This window comes from Cyphomyrmex costatus, unplaced genomic scaffold, assembly GCF_001594065.2.
Source record: "Cyphomyrmex costatus isolate MS0001 unplaced genomic scaffold, Ccosl1.0 scaffold23, whole genome shotgun sequence".
Lineage (NCBI taxonomy): Eukaryota > Metazoa > Arthropoda > Insecta > Hymenoptera > Formicidae > Cyphomyrmex > Cyphomyrmex costatus.
The window spans coordinates 171,039-187,001 of NW_017276368.1; the positions used below are offsets into that span (position 1 = coordinate 171,039).

At 31.3% G+C, this 15,963-nt stretch overlaps 1 protein-coding gene across 1 annotated transcript in view; it reads left to right on the top strand.

Annotated features, from left to right (window-relative positions):
- The first annotated feature begins 4,478 nt into the window (after nt 1-4,478).
- trc (Serine/threonine-protein kinase tricornered) overlaps nt 4,479-15,963 on the top strand; it is a 60,937-nt gene continuing 49,452 nt past the window's right edge. The window contains exon 1 of the mRNA XM_018539990.1: nt 4,479-4,514. The gene's annotated coding sequence lies outside the window, so the exon portion shown is untranslated. The remainder of the gene's footprint in view (nt 4,515-15,963) is intronic.

Genomic DNA, 15,963 nt, shown 5'->3' on the forward strand with positions numbered 1-15,963 from the left:
AGGTATATCGATTTAACGTTGAAAGATTATGGTGTATTGAAGATATTGTAGAAGTCGGTTATCAATATGCAAGCAATTTTTATTGACATATGTTGGAAGATTATCGTGTACTTGACTTTGTGCTACATTAGTCGTATAGACTAATATTGAAAGGTTGAGTAATGTCTTTTAGTAAAAAAAATTTAGTTTTTTAATATTGCTATTTTTCTCTTTGCTTTGCAGTAATAGTCAACTATTATAATCTATATTAATTATACATTAATATTAAAATCAACTTATGAACAAAATTCAAACGAACGATTTTGCATTGGAAATGTGTTATTGCGCAACATGTACTTACTTTTCGTCAGTCATGCGTGATGTTTTCCATATGACGATAAAATTTATGCGCTGCATAAGAAGAAAGACGAGATATATTGATGATAACAACATTGTGTAATGTTGAATGATATAATGGGAGTTACTTAAATTAGAATCTACTTTGCATTTTTTATTATTGATCTCGTAACGATGCCTTGACATCTGAAATACTGTGACATTTAAATGTCTACTGTTTAAAATGATTTGGAAACCAGATGAAATCTCGTGCTATTCGAGTAAATCCTTTCATTAGAAATTTTGCTTGTAGTTGTAATTGAAACTCTTATCGCTAAACATTATTATCGTTGCGTCAGCACTTGAATTAAATAAATGATTGAGATCTAAATAGATAAGCTTAATATTATATCGTAAATAATTAAACCTAAAAGTTTATTGGATTTTTTATGTAAAGTGTATTGGAAGAGTATATTCTTATATAAAAATTTACGAATTATTCACGAAAGCTGAAAGTAAAAAGTGTGACAAAGGTTCGTGTAATTATCATATTTAGTTTACATTTTTTAACTGTTTTAAATAACAGGTTATGTTAATTTATATTTGAAACTCTACATCTCGAGATTTCACATTGCTTTCCAAAGAAAAAAAATTCTTATGCTAAAAAAAGCAATTTTGAGAATAAACATGTATTAAGTAAAATAAGGAAAATTGAAATAAGAGAAAAATGGAAAGATCTTAAGATTTTTATTTCACGAAATAACGAAAATTATTATTGATAGTATATTAATATTATGCTTCACGTTTCCTAATATTATTCTATAACAAGTACAAGCGTAAAAAAATATTCCTCTCTATTTACGTTATCGAATATTACATACTTATACAATATTCGATAACGTCAATTAGAGAAAAAATTTTTTTCAAGATAAGAGCAATAACGTCATTTTTTGTTTCGCTATGTCATAAATGATCAAAACGTTAATTGTTTCCGTTATCATCGTAATGACAGTGTACATTTATCGCAAAACACAACTCATATCCTCATATACGTATATACTACCACTTCTTTTCATTCTCTCCTTTTCATTTTAGGTCTCCTTCGTTAATAAATGATTCTTTCATGTAAAATAAATTAAACATCTGAATATATAAATATCCAAGTATAAATTACTTGAATATAAAGAGATAAGCCTAACATTATGTTCTTTTGAAACGAGAATTATCGCATTTGTTTTACTTTGCAATAAATTAGTTATATAATTTAGTGTTCAGAGGGAATATATAAAAAAAAATGCATTTTTTTACTCCAAAATTCACAGTTAAATATTATTTCTATATCAAAATTAAAATAGTGAAAATTTTTTTAGACATAAAAATGCTTTGATATTTGATTTTGAAGTATACAAACCAAAATATTTTCTAAAATTTCCAAATGTTTTAAACTATCTTCTAACGTTTGCTTAACGTTAAAAATAGTCGACTTTTGCATTCAAGGCTTTTTGTGATAAACCAGTCGAGCATTACAGCAAATTTGTGATACGTACTCATAGTGACAAATGCTTTCCATAATTTTATTACAATTCTAAATTTTATAATACATTTTATATATAATGCATTATTATTTGTTTTTTTATTAAAATATTAAATAAATTTTGATATAAACCGCCAAGTTAGCATTAAATTTATATGAATATGAATCTTTCTGTTTAATCAAATTTTTATTTTAGCATCATTTTATAATGCGATATCATTACGCTTTGACAATCGATTTTAATTTATTACTGGTTATAAACACAACGTTTATAACTCCGTGATAAACGATTTCCGATTGTGCTAAATATACTTGCTTGAGTTACGGTTTTACTCGTTTAAAATTGAAGTTGCTATTTACGATAAAATAGTAGAATTAGAATTATTAAATAATAAGATGAAAATACCAGTTTTTGCAGATAACCACGCGTGAAAAATTGATCTCGTATAAAAAAATATCTATTTATCAAATTGTTGTTGATAAGAGATTTTCACTATCGGATCCTTAATATCTGTTCTATAACAATACCGTCGTAATTCATAAGCTGTAAGAAGTTAGTCAAGCACAGTTGAATATGAAAACAATAATTGACTATGATTGATTAATTTCTTACGGCTTACGGCTTGCAATCTAGAGATGTATGAATCAAACATTTGTGAGGTCGAATGGAATTTGAAATTTTTACGTCGAAACGAATCGAATTCGAATCCAATTTTCCCGAATTTGCATTAAAATGAAGTAAATAAAACAGGCGAATTCGAAATCACTGATGATTTAAAATTTCGAACTTATTTCTCAAATTCGAAAACGAAACGAATCGAATCTACTATGATTCGATTTGATTCGATTCGAATTCGAACTGATTCGTATACCTCTCTTGCGAACCTATTGTAAAACAGATTTAAACCTGATAAATTTGAATACATTTATGATCGCTTATCAAAAATCGGTAAATTGTTGTTGAAATATTTGCAAAGTAAAATTCACAATTATCATAGGAAGTCACAAAGCCAAGAATTTAACAAAATATATAAGAGTCATTGTAATTAAGTACAATTGCTGTTAACAATTTAAAACATTTAAGGTTTAATTTATCAAAAGTTGTTAAATTTTCTTTAAACCGATGCTTTATAGTATATAAGTTCTTGACAAGAAAGAAGCAATTTCATATTTGTCGTTCGACAAAAGCCTTAAGCGAAACACGACATGAAGTTTCTATAGAATCACTGGTTTATCTGACAGGTGGTCGCTCAGTTTAAACAGTTTGAAATATGGTTTTGCACGGTAGTGTAAGAGCTCAATAATCACCGCGAGCTCGTCGGACGAGAAAATTATGTGGGTGTACGGTATAATTTTGTGTTTTCTCAGCTGGTTAAAGAGAGACGGACCGCACAACGTAACTATAAATGACTGAGCACAAAATACGCTTTTCGTGACATAATATGCGAGCATTAAAATCGTGCCACGATTTAATGGTTGAGTCAACGATTACAATTAATTACTTATCGTGCCGCTTGCGTCTCGACCACTCGCTCTAGTTCGTTCATTATTGGTGTCTCTTAAAGCGTGTACTTACACTTTAGAAGTTTAAAAAATTTCAGAGAGCTACTTTTAATAATAAAAATTATAAAATGAATAGTGAGAGTTCGCCGCAAAAAACAGTTCGTGAATTACAGTAGTAAGTAGAATAGATTTGAAAGTTTAATCTTAGGAAAGAATCGCAGCAAATATACAAAAGTATAATAGTGTTCATGAAACAGTAAGGTAAAAAATGAAAAGCTGAATTATGTAATTAAAAAAATGTTTTTTTAAATAAATGAAATATATATATTTTTTCTTTTTTGAACACCACAATTGTGATCTTTTTATCTCTGCATGGTAACTGTTCTCAATAGTAAATGTTAAAGTTACCTAAAGATAAATAAAACTAAGAGACTAATTTTCATACAAAAGAATAATAAAATTATTTATATTTCTGCTCTATTTCCAGTCAATGTAGAATTTAAAACAACTTTTTGAATAAGAAGCATTTTTAATTGCATAATACTTTGAATACCTCAACTTCTTATTATTTAATACTGTTACATGATTTTTAAGTATACGTCTTAATTTCTTTTTCTATTAATTTCTTAATTTCTTATCACATTCTAAAGTACTCGAAGATCGATAGCATAACATGTATTAAGTACATATATCATTGTAATAGATATAACGACAATAATCATCATATTATGTTGTGTGTGTGGCTAACAGTGAAATAATAAATTGTGATCGAGTGATTCATTGGTCGATATCAACATTCGTGATTCGATACGTGGACATTTTGTAGGAGTCATGGATATATTTTGTCCACACGAACATACAATTGTACGAGCTCATACGTAATTCGGAGCCGAAATCTCGGAAATTGTGACGATCGGCGTGATATTTCAGCGCGTGAATTTACACACGCGGGTTCAACGGCATTCGCGCAATAACACGGCAAAATACATGTCTGGCGACATGCGAATGCGTGAGTGTAAAGGTGGGGCAGTCGAGGAACAGATCAGGGAAAGGGGCGATCACCATTGTTTACCGATGTACAATTCTGAGCTCTTTAAGACAGTATGGACGAAAATAGGGCGGATGTGCAGCTACATTATTTGCGCCAAATCCTACCTCTCAGGTTGGTAAATAACTATTGTGAAAAATAGCTGGATTCTTAATTGTATGTAAATATCTTACCCCATCCCCCTGCGAACATGAATAATCTATAATAAAAATAATAAAAAGTGTTTCTTGATTTTATTAACTTGAACTTTGCAAATTATATTATAAACTAATATAAATTATTATAAATTAATAATTTTTCTAATGTACATTCTATTAGATCTTACATATGTATATTATTTGGTGCCACACTTACATTTTTTAATTATTTTTTGATTGTTGTTTTTATAATTCTAACTTAATAATGGGGGAGATAACGAAAAATAGTTCTTTAAAGATTTTATTTTATATTATGTGTAACGTACATATGAATACTTTAAACAAATTATAATTTGCACCTAACAATTATCTTTAAATTTCTGGTAATTTTTTATATTTTTTAAGACTAAAAGTTCCAAAATTTTATTTTTATTTTTATTAGATAAGCAGAGATGTGAAGTGTAAGTTCATGTATCAATAAACACATAATTATCTCTATTTATCTTACGTTTAGCATCAAATGTGATTTAATTACGAGTTTTATTTATCTAATCTAAAGCTCATGTTTGCAATATTATCGTCTATTCAAATATTATCTCTTGATTTTATCAGGCTTTCTCAACTTTACATTATAACAAATGTCGAATCAAATCCTTACTTTTTAATGCCTCATTAAAAATAGAAAGTGCCACATAATAGAAGAGAACGTTGAAATCTAATTGTAAGTATAGTATGTAAGCTACCGTTTATCAGCAAACAAATACCTACTATTTTTCTCAAGGAAAGTTGATAAAAATTCAGAAAATCATATAACTGTATTTACAGCTAATCGCATAGCATGTACAAGAAACTTTTTATTTTGTGAAAACTTCAAAGCAAGAAAGTGATATGCATTTCTCTCTTTCTTAATTTTTTTAAAGTATAGCTGTTGATAAATACTTATTGTGTGAACAAAGCTGTATTGTCGGTCCTGTTTCTTCAATGCGAGCAAAGAAAGAGGAGGTGGCCTATTTGTAGAAAGTAAGTGGAAAAACGAGTGAAAGTGACAGAAGGTATCTTTAACAACAGGAAAATTCGCGTATTTCCTTCGAAGTTCGCAGTAGCAAGATGTAGAAAAAGCGTGTGATAAATCGTGTTTAAAATTATTCACAATAACGTTCATCCATCATGATCAGAATAAAAAAAAGATATATTGTATAATATATATATTTATAAATAGAATAGATTTGATCTCAATCAGGATCTGAAATACAAAATCTTAAAAAATCTAAATAGATTCTATTTGAATATTTATTATTTTAATTATAAAGATTGAAAGTAGGAAAAAAGAGAGAGACAGAGACAGGGGCATGTCTAATATAATAACGATAATACTACTCAACAAAAAAATGCACAAGAACGAAGATAATCGTTTTCCATAGTTTTCCAACATTCACAAAACTATATGCAAGATACGATTAACTTTGTTTCGTTAAATAAAATCGTTTCTTGTTAAACAGTATAACAACATAAAATTACGTAAAGTTTTACAGTATAAATACTTACTCATTAATTTGTAGTAATAATGATGAAATGTTTTTGTTCACTGCAGCTAATTCTTAATTAGAATAGTAATCGAAATGGAACCTTTATTCTTTCGGATGTACAAAGGAATGCTATTTGAGTTATTTTCTGTGGAACGCGGATGGTCGATTATCACGAAAACAATTTAGCACGGGAAGAGAAACCGACCGACGTTTAGGATAATAGTACCTTCGGGAGAAGTATCTGGCTACATTTACGGATATTTTCGAAAGAGCCCTCGCACGATCGATATTACTCGTCAGCATATTATTTTAGTCTATGGTTTCTTTTACTAGTTCATCGATATGGCTCGCATATATGGTTAGTTGGCAATAAATCAGTATATTCTCAAATTGACTTCAAGCTAGGTCTGTATTTCATTGCTTAGAGCTAGAATTACTTGTACACAAGATCTTTCCAGGTTTTACGATTTTTGCGAATTAAATGCAGCTATTCTGAATTTTTCTTTGTTGTATCTAAGCAAAATGTTGTATTAAAAAGAATTATTGAAAATCTTTCTTTTATTATAATTTTAAATATATTTTTTAATGTGACTATTTCCTTTATATACAGTTTGAAAAATACGATTCAGTCAATTGTTTCTATCTCGCGCTCATTTTCCAATTCTATTGGAGTCATTGGAGATCAAGTGTAATGCCTGTTTACGTGTTTTCGACTTAAAACCTGTTTATCCGTTTTGATTCCGCTCCACGAAACAGTCGCGCGATTATAGCATCGATAGCGCGCGATTGCGTTGCGTAAACTCGCGAGCGTTTTGCAATTGAAATTCACGAACTTGCACCTCGAGCACGTAGATTGGATATTTGCGCGCCAATAACGGTATAAGGTGATTCTAAATCGTTAAACCGAGCGGAATTACCGATTCGTGCGAAAGCGCTGCCGGAAAAAATGACTGTTAACAAAGTGATGGCCGCTACGCGGATGCACTTTCACTCTTCGTCGATAATGAGCTTTCCGCGCAGATCCGCCTATTTGACCAGAAAGCACGCATCTTCCGTATCACATCTTTTATACGCAGTACATTGTATTGTTCGAATCGAACACCATTTACATAGAATATCATCAGAATCGCCGGAAGTTGTTTCATAAATTTTTGATTTACAGAATCGATTTTTCCTCCATTAAAATTTTATGGGAGATTATAATTTATCGCTATATCTTAATTTTTAATGTCAGATCGCTAAATGATTATATGTTTTTATTTCTTTCTCTCTCTTCTTTATTACAAATTTAGTTAAAAATGAATAAATTAATGTTTAAAAGTTGAATTTATCACAAACCTTTTAATTTTTTAAAAATGAATAACCATATAACTGTGGTTATTTTTCTGAACTCATTCTCTAATATTCAATGAATGTAAGGAGATAAATAATTTATTAATTAAAACTGAGAAATATCTGTGTGCCAGCATCTTTAATGTAGCAATTGTAGAGGCTTTTTTACGCGAATAAAATGAAGTATGTATCAAATTGCAATAAATTACAACGAGTAGAGGAAATAAGAGTGAAAGTATAGACGTAACCGCAAGTCACGGATATTTCTAACGCAGACAGAAACTGTCGGTTATAACTATTTTTACTGATTATAAATGAAAAAAATGTTCTATTGTCAAGCCGTGAACCCACGCTATGGTCGTTGACTTTCGCTCTGTAGCGCGTACTTCCGCTAAATATTGTTCTTCGGCGGAAGTCGACCTATCTCTGACGGTAATGAATATCCTTTTGAAAAACGTTTCCATCCTCAACGAATAAAATGACAATGAAAAATAGAAAATATAGATGAAACCAGTCTTTTTCATCGTATTGTTTTATTTTTTGGCATTTATCCGTACATATAGAGTAGATTTAAAGTAATTCATTAATGTTTTAATTAATTCATTTATATACATTAAATAAATATTAGAGCCTGAAAATACTTAATTAGATGCAAAAGTCAGATATATGTATACGTATAAATATGTATATATATATAGTTATCATTTTTGCAGAAAAAGTAGTCCTTACAATATATAACGAATAGAAAGTGCGTCGTTTAAAATCCACTCATCGTCTCTTGCGTCATTCCATTTTAAATTTAGAAACACCAGAAATACAGATGAAAGGCGCTAATGAATCACCCAGTGTACACGTGTAATAGAGTATATACATGCATTATAATTACTAATATCGATAAAAGGGATATGAGAGAGAGAGAGAGAGTACAGAGAGAAAATGAAAAAAAGAGAGCTACTATTTATATTTCTCGTGACATATTTGAAACAAAAGCGAACTTTGGTGAAAGATCTAATCGGAACGAAAGTATCGGCGCGTTTAGAATCGATACGCGTGGCTGTGCATGCCAATGATGGATTGGCGAATGTACGATCAGGTATACTCAACCACACATGTCATACATACGCGCACGTAGTATGTGATGCATCGCCCGAGAACCCGACCACGCATTTCGAGAAACTGGGTTACAGTCCGTTGGGTTCACGGAGCCATCGACCTAGAACTCCTTTCCTTTTCGTCATTTCCGGTTTGACATCCTTAGGATCAATATACGCTTGCCGCCGGCTTTGCTATATAGATGCGTTCCTGATCGAAATTCCCGATAGCGATTTTGACTTTTATTCATGTTTACGAACTGTCTCTTTTATATTGTAAATAGTACATATTAATATTTTAGTACATAATAATAATTTTTACATTAAATAAAAATTAAGTGAGCAATTAATCAAATTTTTAAACAGTTGTTTATTTTTTATTTTTATAATATTATAAATGTATATATAAAAAAGAACTAAACAAAGATATATGAAGAGTTAATTGAACTGAGAGATAAAAATTAAATTACATCGGTAGAAACCCCCTCCCTTTTCTCCGTCATAAGTCATTTCTTAAACAGGGAATTTATTAAAAGACAATACATATATATATACCGAATATTCATAAACTTAGTATAACTATATATCGTTGCAACATATAGCAACCAATCAAAGCAAACCAGCAATTATAAACATACTTAGAATTTATTATAGCGCATGCCAGTGTATTGTGCATAAGAAAGGAACAATGTGTTTCTTCATAAATATGTATAAGTTTGTAAGCCACCGCGATAAAACGCCGTTTCAGCGTTTCCGCCTGAATAGTTCCGCCGCGTAGAACCCACGTATAAAGAATATAAATCGTTTTTTGCCTTTGCTATACGGTCTCAGAGTCACGCCAACTTGAAATCATAACCTCACGTGATGTACGCCTACATATATATCTTCTAAAAGATTCATTGTCGCGTACGATGACATAAGTATACTTTGATGCCGCCGCTTCTATCAACTGCTCAAGTATATGAGTACGTATGTGTATATACATATGTAATGTCGCAAAAGCGCATTGAATGTATGTGAATTCTGAATGATATGCGTCACAAAGTTCCGTGCTTTACGTCAATACCGAGATGTGTTGGTGAGATACATTCTCATTCAAATAACGTGCCATTGATCATCAGATGAGTCGAATTTTGGCACATCTATTTGCCAAACTGAATTCGCATTATTTATAAACGTTATTTTTAGTTAAATGTTTTAATTAATTGTAAGCTTTAATTTTAAATTCACTTTAAATTGATTGGATTTTCATTTTTAAATTTATTTAATTTTTAACTTTAAACGTTTTACTAAGTTTTAAATTAAAATTTGTTAAATTTAATAAAGAATATGACTTTGCTATCTGTTTATATCGTCGAGAAATGTAATTTGTGAAAAGTTTATTTTGCATGGAAGCTTAAATGCATTTGAGGGACTGGAGAATAATTAGAGACTAGAGAGTAAACTTTTGTGGCAGAAATAGACATTCTCTTTCGACGATAATTTTAACGAAATTTTAGTAAAAACAAAATTCTGTATTTTAATATATCCTTCAGTATGGCTTCTAGAATCAAGCGAGTGTTTCTACTATTTCCCTCTTTATTTTATGATTTTATCATCGCACGAATCGTATTCTAATGCGGTTGCCTTTTTTCCTCTAATCATACAGGCAAACCGCAGCAGTTTTCAGTGGATTCTTATTTTCGGCCTTAAATCTTCCGAAACGCGACGCGAGCGGTTGGATTATCGTGCTCTGTGTATTCTGGCATGCGGAACGTTCTTGTCTGGCAGAATGCCCATCGTTACACGGGGTGTCGAGTCCATCCACCGCACCGGTACGGATCTGTTAGCTCCGAAGTGCTGGGTTAGTCGTTGGAACAAAGATGAGACGAGAAATCGAGAACGAGGTTGTAAAATTGCAATTAGATTTGCAACCTTTACTTTTCGCTGAGCGATCACAAATCTTAGTTCGTTCAGAGTGGATCCTTTTTAATTGCGGTGATTTTTAGTGCCACCATTGCGTTAGATTTATGTTGGGTGTTAGCAGATATCCCGTGAAAAATGATGACCTTTTCTGAAAATGTTCCTCTGAGAACTCTGCGACAAATGATGGTCTTAATTTATCAATTAAATGAGGTTATTCTTGGAAAGTAGGTAATTCTTAGTAAGTTTTATTATCTTAAAGAAAACGTAAGATTGTAATATGATTATTGTCTTTTATTATGTAATATATTATACAAGAATATCTCTTTGTAAATTACTAATATTTAAAAAATATTGAAAACACTGGCTTATTCATATCTGTATTTATAGGGAAAATATTTTGTTTCGCCAGAATTAATCAGATACACTTTTATTCAATTTGTTTTCCATTGAATTTACAGTGAACGAACGGTATGCAAAAAACATTTTTCTCTCGCATGTTATTCGTCGCGGAAGACAAATATCATGCGACCTTTTTAATAAGCCACTGGTGCGTGAACGAAATAATGATTTTACATACGAGTCGATTTGTTATCCCTGCGATTTTTCACATGAAAGCTTTTCACGAAATGGACGATGGTTAGCGAAAAAATAATTGCGAACGATCTATATTTCCGTGTAATGAATAAGCGCTAAAACGGAATGGGTGTCTGTCTATATCAATGGACGCGTATAATCATTAGTGCGATTTGTGGGCTTCATCGTTTATTTATGAAAATTCTGACATTTCCTTTGCACAATTTGCCGCTTGTATAGCGCGAACTGTTGTAATTAGAATTAATCTGTCACAATCAGAATTACAATTTTTATCTATAAAAAAATATTTTATAGAATCTTCTTCGGTTTTTTGGTTTATCCTATATATTGTATTGTTAAAATTATAAAATTTAAAGTATAGAATTGAGAATATTTATTTTAGTAATTAAAAATTGTTTAAAAGATGTAGGATACAAATGATAAAATATTTGAAATTTTTATTGAATCTGTTCTTAGATCTTTTGTTTTAAAAATGATAATAAGAAAGGTACATCGATACATGCATGAAATTATAGTTTCTTATATTACCTACTATTGTTTTATTATAATTATACAATTTTCTATAAAACAAGATTATATATGAATATTGTAATTTTATTGAAATGTTTTTATGATATTAAGATTATAACAGAACTATTTATACGTATGTACACTCCAGGCCAAAAGTTTAGATACACTTAACAGAAATGTGATAAATTGTTCAGGACCGCATTTACAAGTTATGGCATTCTAGCAACAAGCTTATTTAGTGTTTTTTGTAGCAGGGATGTCCAGAAATCTTGTAGCACCCGCCAAAGTTCGGGAGCTGACGATGGACACAACTGGCGGACACACATTTTAATGCTACTCAGAGCAGTATATCCAAACTTGTGACCTGGAGTGTATATGTATACGTAGAACTTTTTAGACTCATTATGAAGATATATATATATATATATATATATATATAATCTTGGTGTACTTCCGTGCGATAAATAAAAAGAAAAAAAAAATACATGATGACGCCGTGGTATAAAGTAATTTTCGCAGTTTTTCCCCGCTTTAAGAAGAAGCTAATACTTTAGCTTCCTCTGAACTTCTGGTCTTTAGTAGCTTTACACACGCAGAAGAGATACATAAATCTACGAATACTCTTGCATCATTTCGCATGTCTTAGTAAATACAGTTTAACGAAGGGAATGAGCGATGAGGGAATGATAGACGTAGTCATTTGTTTGGCAAACACAAATAAGTGTAGGCACACATACCATTAATTATCCAATTTTCCGAGAGTTATTTATTCTAATTAGCGACGGTGACAAAAATCGGGAAGAGGAATAGAAATTTTTAAATGGTGATAGAGGCAAATTATCTTATAGAAACGTGAGGTTAGATTTTTAAAGAATTTTACAGAATCCAGATAAAAAAAACATTTCTGAGAGAAAGTAAAAACGTCTTTAATGCGTAGTTAATATTACATTTGCTAGAAAGTGTAGGAGGTACATAAGAATTTCTCTTATTTCTCCAAAATGTCGAGGGAAATGCTTTAACAGCTACAGTTCCGATCGAGTAACTACAGCATTTAATCGTACACTACGTCGAACTGCAACTGTATTCGTACCCTCTCATCTACTCTACGTATTCACCGAATTACCCAGCTAACTTCCTAATGTACTGCATTTACATGTCTGTACTTCGCGATGTTAATTCTTGCGGATGGCACGGAAATCTGGAACAAAAGAACCGACCGCGTAACACGGGTTTCTGTTTGCTGTTTCCTCTTCGTGCTCGCTTTTTTCCCCTCTCTCTTTGAGTTATCCATCTGCTTCTCGTCTTCTCCAACTCTTCTCTAGAATCTAGGCTGTTACCGTGGCAACACAGGTACGGGACACTAAAGACTTCACCGAAGGCCACCGGACAGAAAAGGGATGGAAGAAAACGTAAAGACTCCTTCCTTCTCGCTCTTACAGCTTCATCTTGCTGTCCTTCTTCAACCATTTCCTCCTCATCTCCCGTTTCCTTCGTCTCGCCGATCAGATGTTCGAAAAAATCAATAAGACTCTCCCTGCCATCTCGTTCCATCGTCTTCTCTTTCTCTACGACACGGTCCTCTTTATTTCTCCCTGTTCCTTTCTCTCTCAGCTGCAGTGCAACACTCTGCGTCACACATTGAGAGCAGAGCCGCTACAACGAGAGGAAAGTGGCACGCGGGGAATAAAGGGAGTAGAATGACTCAGAAGGGTTGAATGCACACGTGGAACGCTTCGTTGAGGCCACCGAGTATCCGGCACAGCTGATCGCACGAACATATACTCGTGTCTCGATCTGCTCCTGCGCGACCCGACATCTCGAAAGCGAACATCGATCCTCCGGTCGAAACCTTCCAACTTGGATACACGTTGCTACGAGCTGCGCTGAGAATATAATAGACAGATTATCTTGTGTGTGATACCTCGAAAATTGAGATGTGATACATAATATAGCATGGAAATGAGAGGGATTTTATTTTGAATATAAGCTCAGTTTTTCTTTAAAGTCCAGCGTGTTTACTACCCGAAAATATTTAGAATTTTTAAAGAGCTTTTTCCGTATCCTTGAAAATTAGAAATTTTTATGGAATTTTATCAGTATTTTTAAGAAAATTCTTGAAATTTATTTTTAAATTTATATTTTGTCTCTTTTTGAAAACATTACTTTTTCATCTTTTCTTGATAATATAAAATGTTAACTGTTAGTAAATAAAAAACTTTTAAAAGTTCAGATAAAGCATACATATTTATTTTCAGTCGTACAAATAGTGTTGCTTGTTCGACTTTCTGCTGAATTATTTCAGGAACTGAATTCCTCTACAAACAGCGTGTTTTGGCGAGCGAACTTAGAAAGCGAATCAAAGTTACAGATTACGCGTCCGGAAAAAAGACAAAGAGAAACCTATAACGCTAATGGATAAATCTGTTTCCTGGCGAAATTAGGGTAATTAACAGATCAACCCAAAGGAGTGAATGCGAGCGAGTCAATGAGCGCGAAGAGAGTTTTAACTTTAATTCTGGTTCACTCTTCGGTTTACCGCCGTTTACCGCCGTTGTACATTGTAATAAACACGATTCTGTATACGAGGACCATGCATAATTATCGCATGTTACAACCGCGTTGTATATCGTGACTAACTGAAAGATACACGTTATATTCTCCGCCCAGTGCACGGTAATACTACTGCCTTCAGGAACAAGCTGTGCTTCGCGGTAGTTCGTAGCGGTTGTCTGACGGACCGGTGCGCTTAATTCCCACGGGCAGCAATGGGAAAGAAGCTATGCTTGACAATAACCGGCTACCGTTTTATTGGATGTCCCAGAACTGTCGGAGGGTGGTCGCGCGGCATTATTTCTTGCAGTTTTGACGTAAATTATCCTTAATGAATATTTTTCGAATTGAGAGTTGAAAACTATAGTCAGATATGCGAATTAAGCTCTGCAAATGCAAAAAGTATTATCTGTATTACTGACACAAATTAAATTTTCTTTTAAATAAATTCGAATTTTTGATGTCTGAATTAATGAAATTTAGAAAGTCGAGAGAGAAACGATGGCGCTTGTGTTATTTTTTCTCTGTGTAACTAGTTATAAGTTGTGCGACCAGAAAAGTTAGAATTATGTTCATTAGAATGAGGACTCGAAATTTGTATTATTTGTTTTGAACTTTAGTTATAGATCTCTCAAAAATTGAAAAATGGAAACTGATATCAAAACACAGATAGAACTTTTTTTTACATTTTTGTATCATGGTTTAGCCAGTTTTAGTCCAGACGTTTATTTACACAATTTGTATATTTCGTTAAGCACTTTAAATCCTGTTATTCTTGTTGAGTCTACCTTTCACTCGACGATTTTGTATATTCAAGGGAATATTATTCTATTGACTCACTTATCATCTTCTGTTTTAACGGCTATTAGCAGGATGACTTGTGCTATTGGTTCCGTTAGGCAATTTTATATAATTATTTTAACTGTGGTCAAACATACAATTTGATTTACGTAACTATAATTTGTCGTTTCTTAAATGAGAAAATTGAAATTAGCAATTTGATATTTTTTGTAAAGTTAGACTTTGACGATAAAATTAATAAATATTACGATAATATTTAAAAATTACAATTTCTGATTGCTATTTTTTTATACTAAATGCTGCTAAATATATATATGTGTATATTATTAATCTCTATCTTTTTTAAACGTTATAACTTAAAAGATACTTGTATGTCTTTATGCTAATTGTATATAAGTATTTAAAAAAAACGAAATATGTATAAACATTAAATAGCTTGTTCAGATTATATCGTTCTTTTGTAATTAAAATATTTTTAATGATGTAATAAAAAATTTAATTGTAATTTTCTGAATGTAAGATTTTTTATGTCACCAGTCCAGTCTGAATATAATTAGTATTAGAATACGATTTTAGAGAAATAAGTGAATTTGTATTATTCAATATTATTTAAAATATTTATTTATTCAAAATAATTAAAAATATTTGAAATTAGTGATTAATGCTAAGATACATCAAAATAATTTTTAAATATTACACAATATATTCAATTTTTATATCTTTATGTAATGCGTACAGTTTTAAATACTTTTATATATATATATATATATATATATATGCGTCATTCCATGCCAAGTGGGCCACTCAAAACTTTTGGATTTTTTATTTGGCTGAAATTTTGATATATTATAGTACCCATCGCAAGAAGCTACCATAATTTTTTTGAAATCTTTTTATCAACATAGTCATGAGATATGAATTTTTTTTATAAAAAAATTTGAAAAAAGTTATGGTAGCTTCTTGCGATGGGTACTATAATATATCAAAATTTCAGCCAAATGAAAAATCCAAAAGTTTTGAGTGGCCCACTTGGCATGGAATGGACCCATATACAATATGTATATGTGTGACTTTTTCTATTTTAGAAAAAAAATATATAAAATCTCTTCAAAATTTT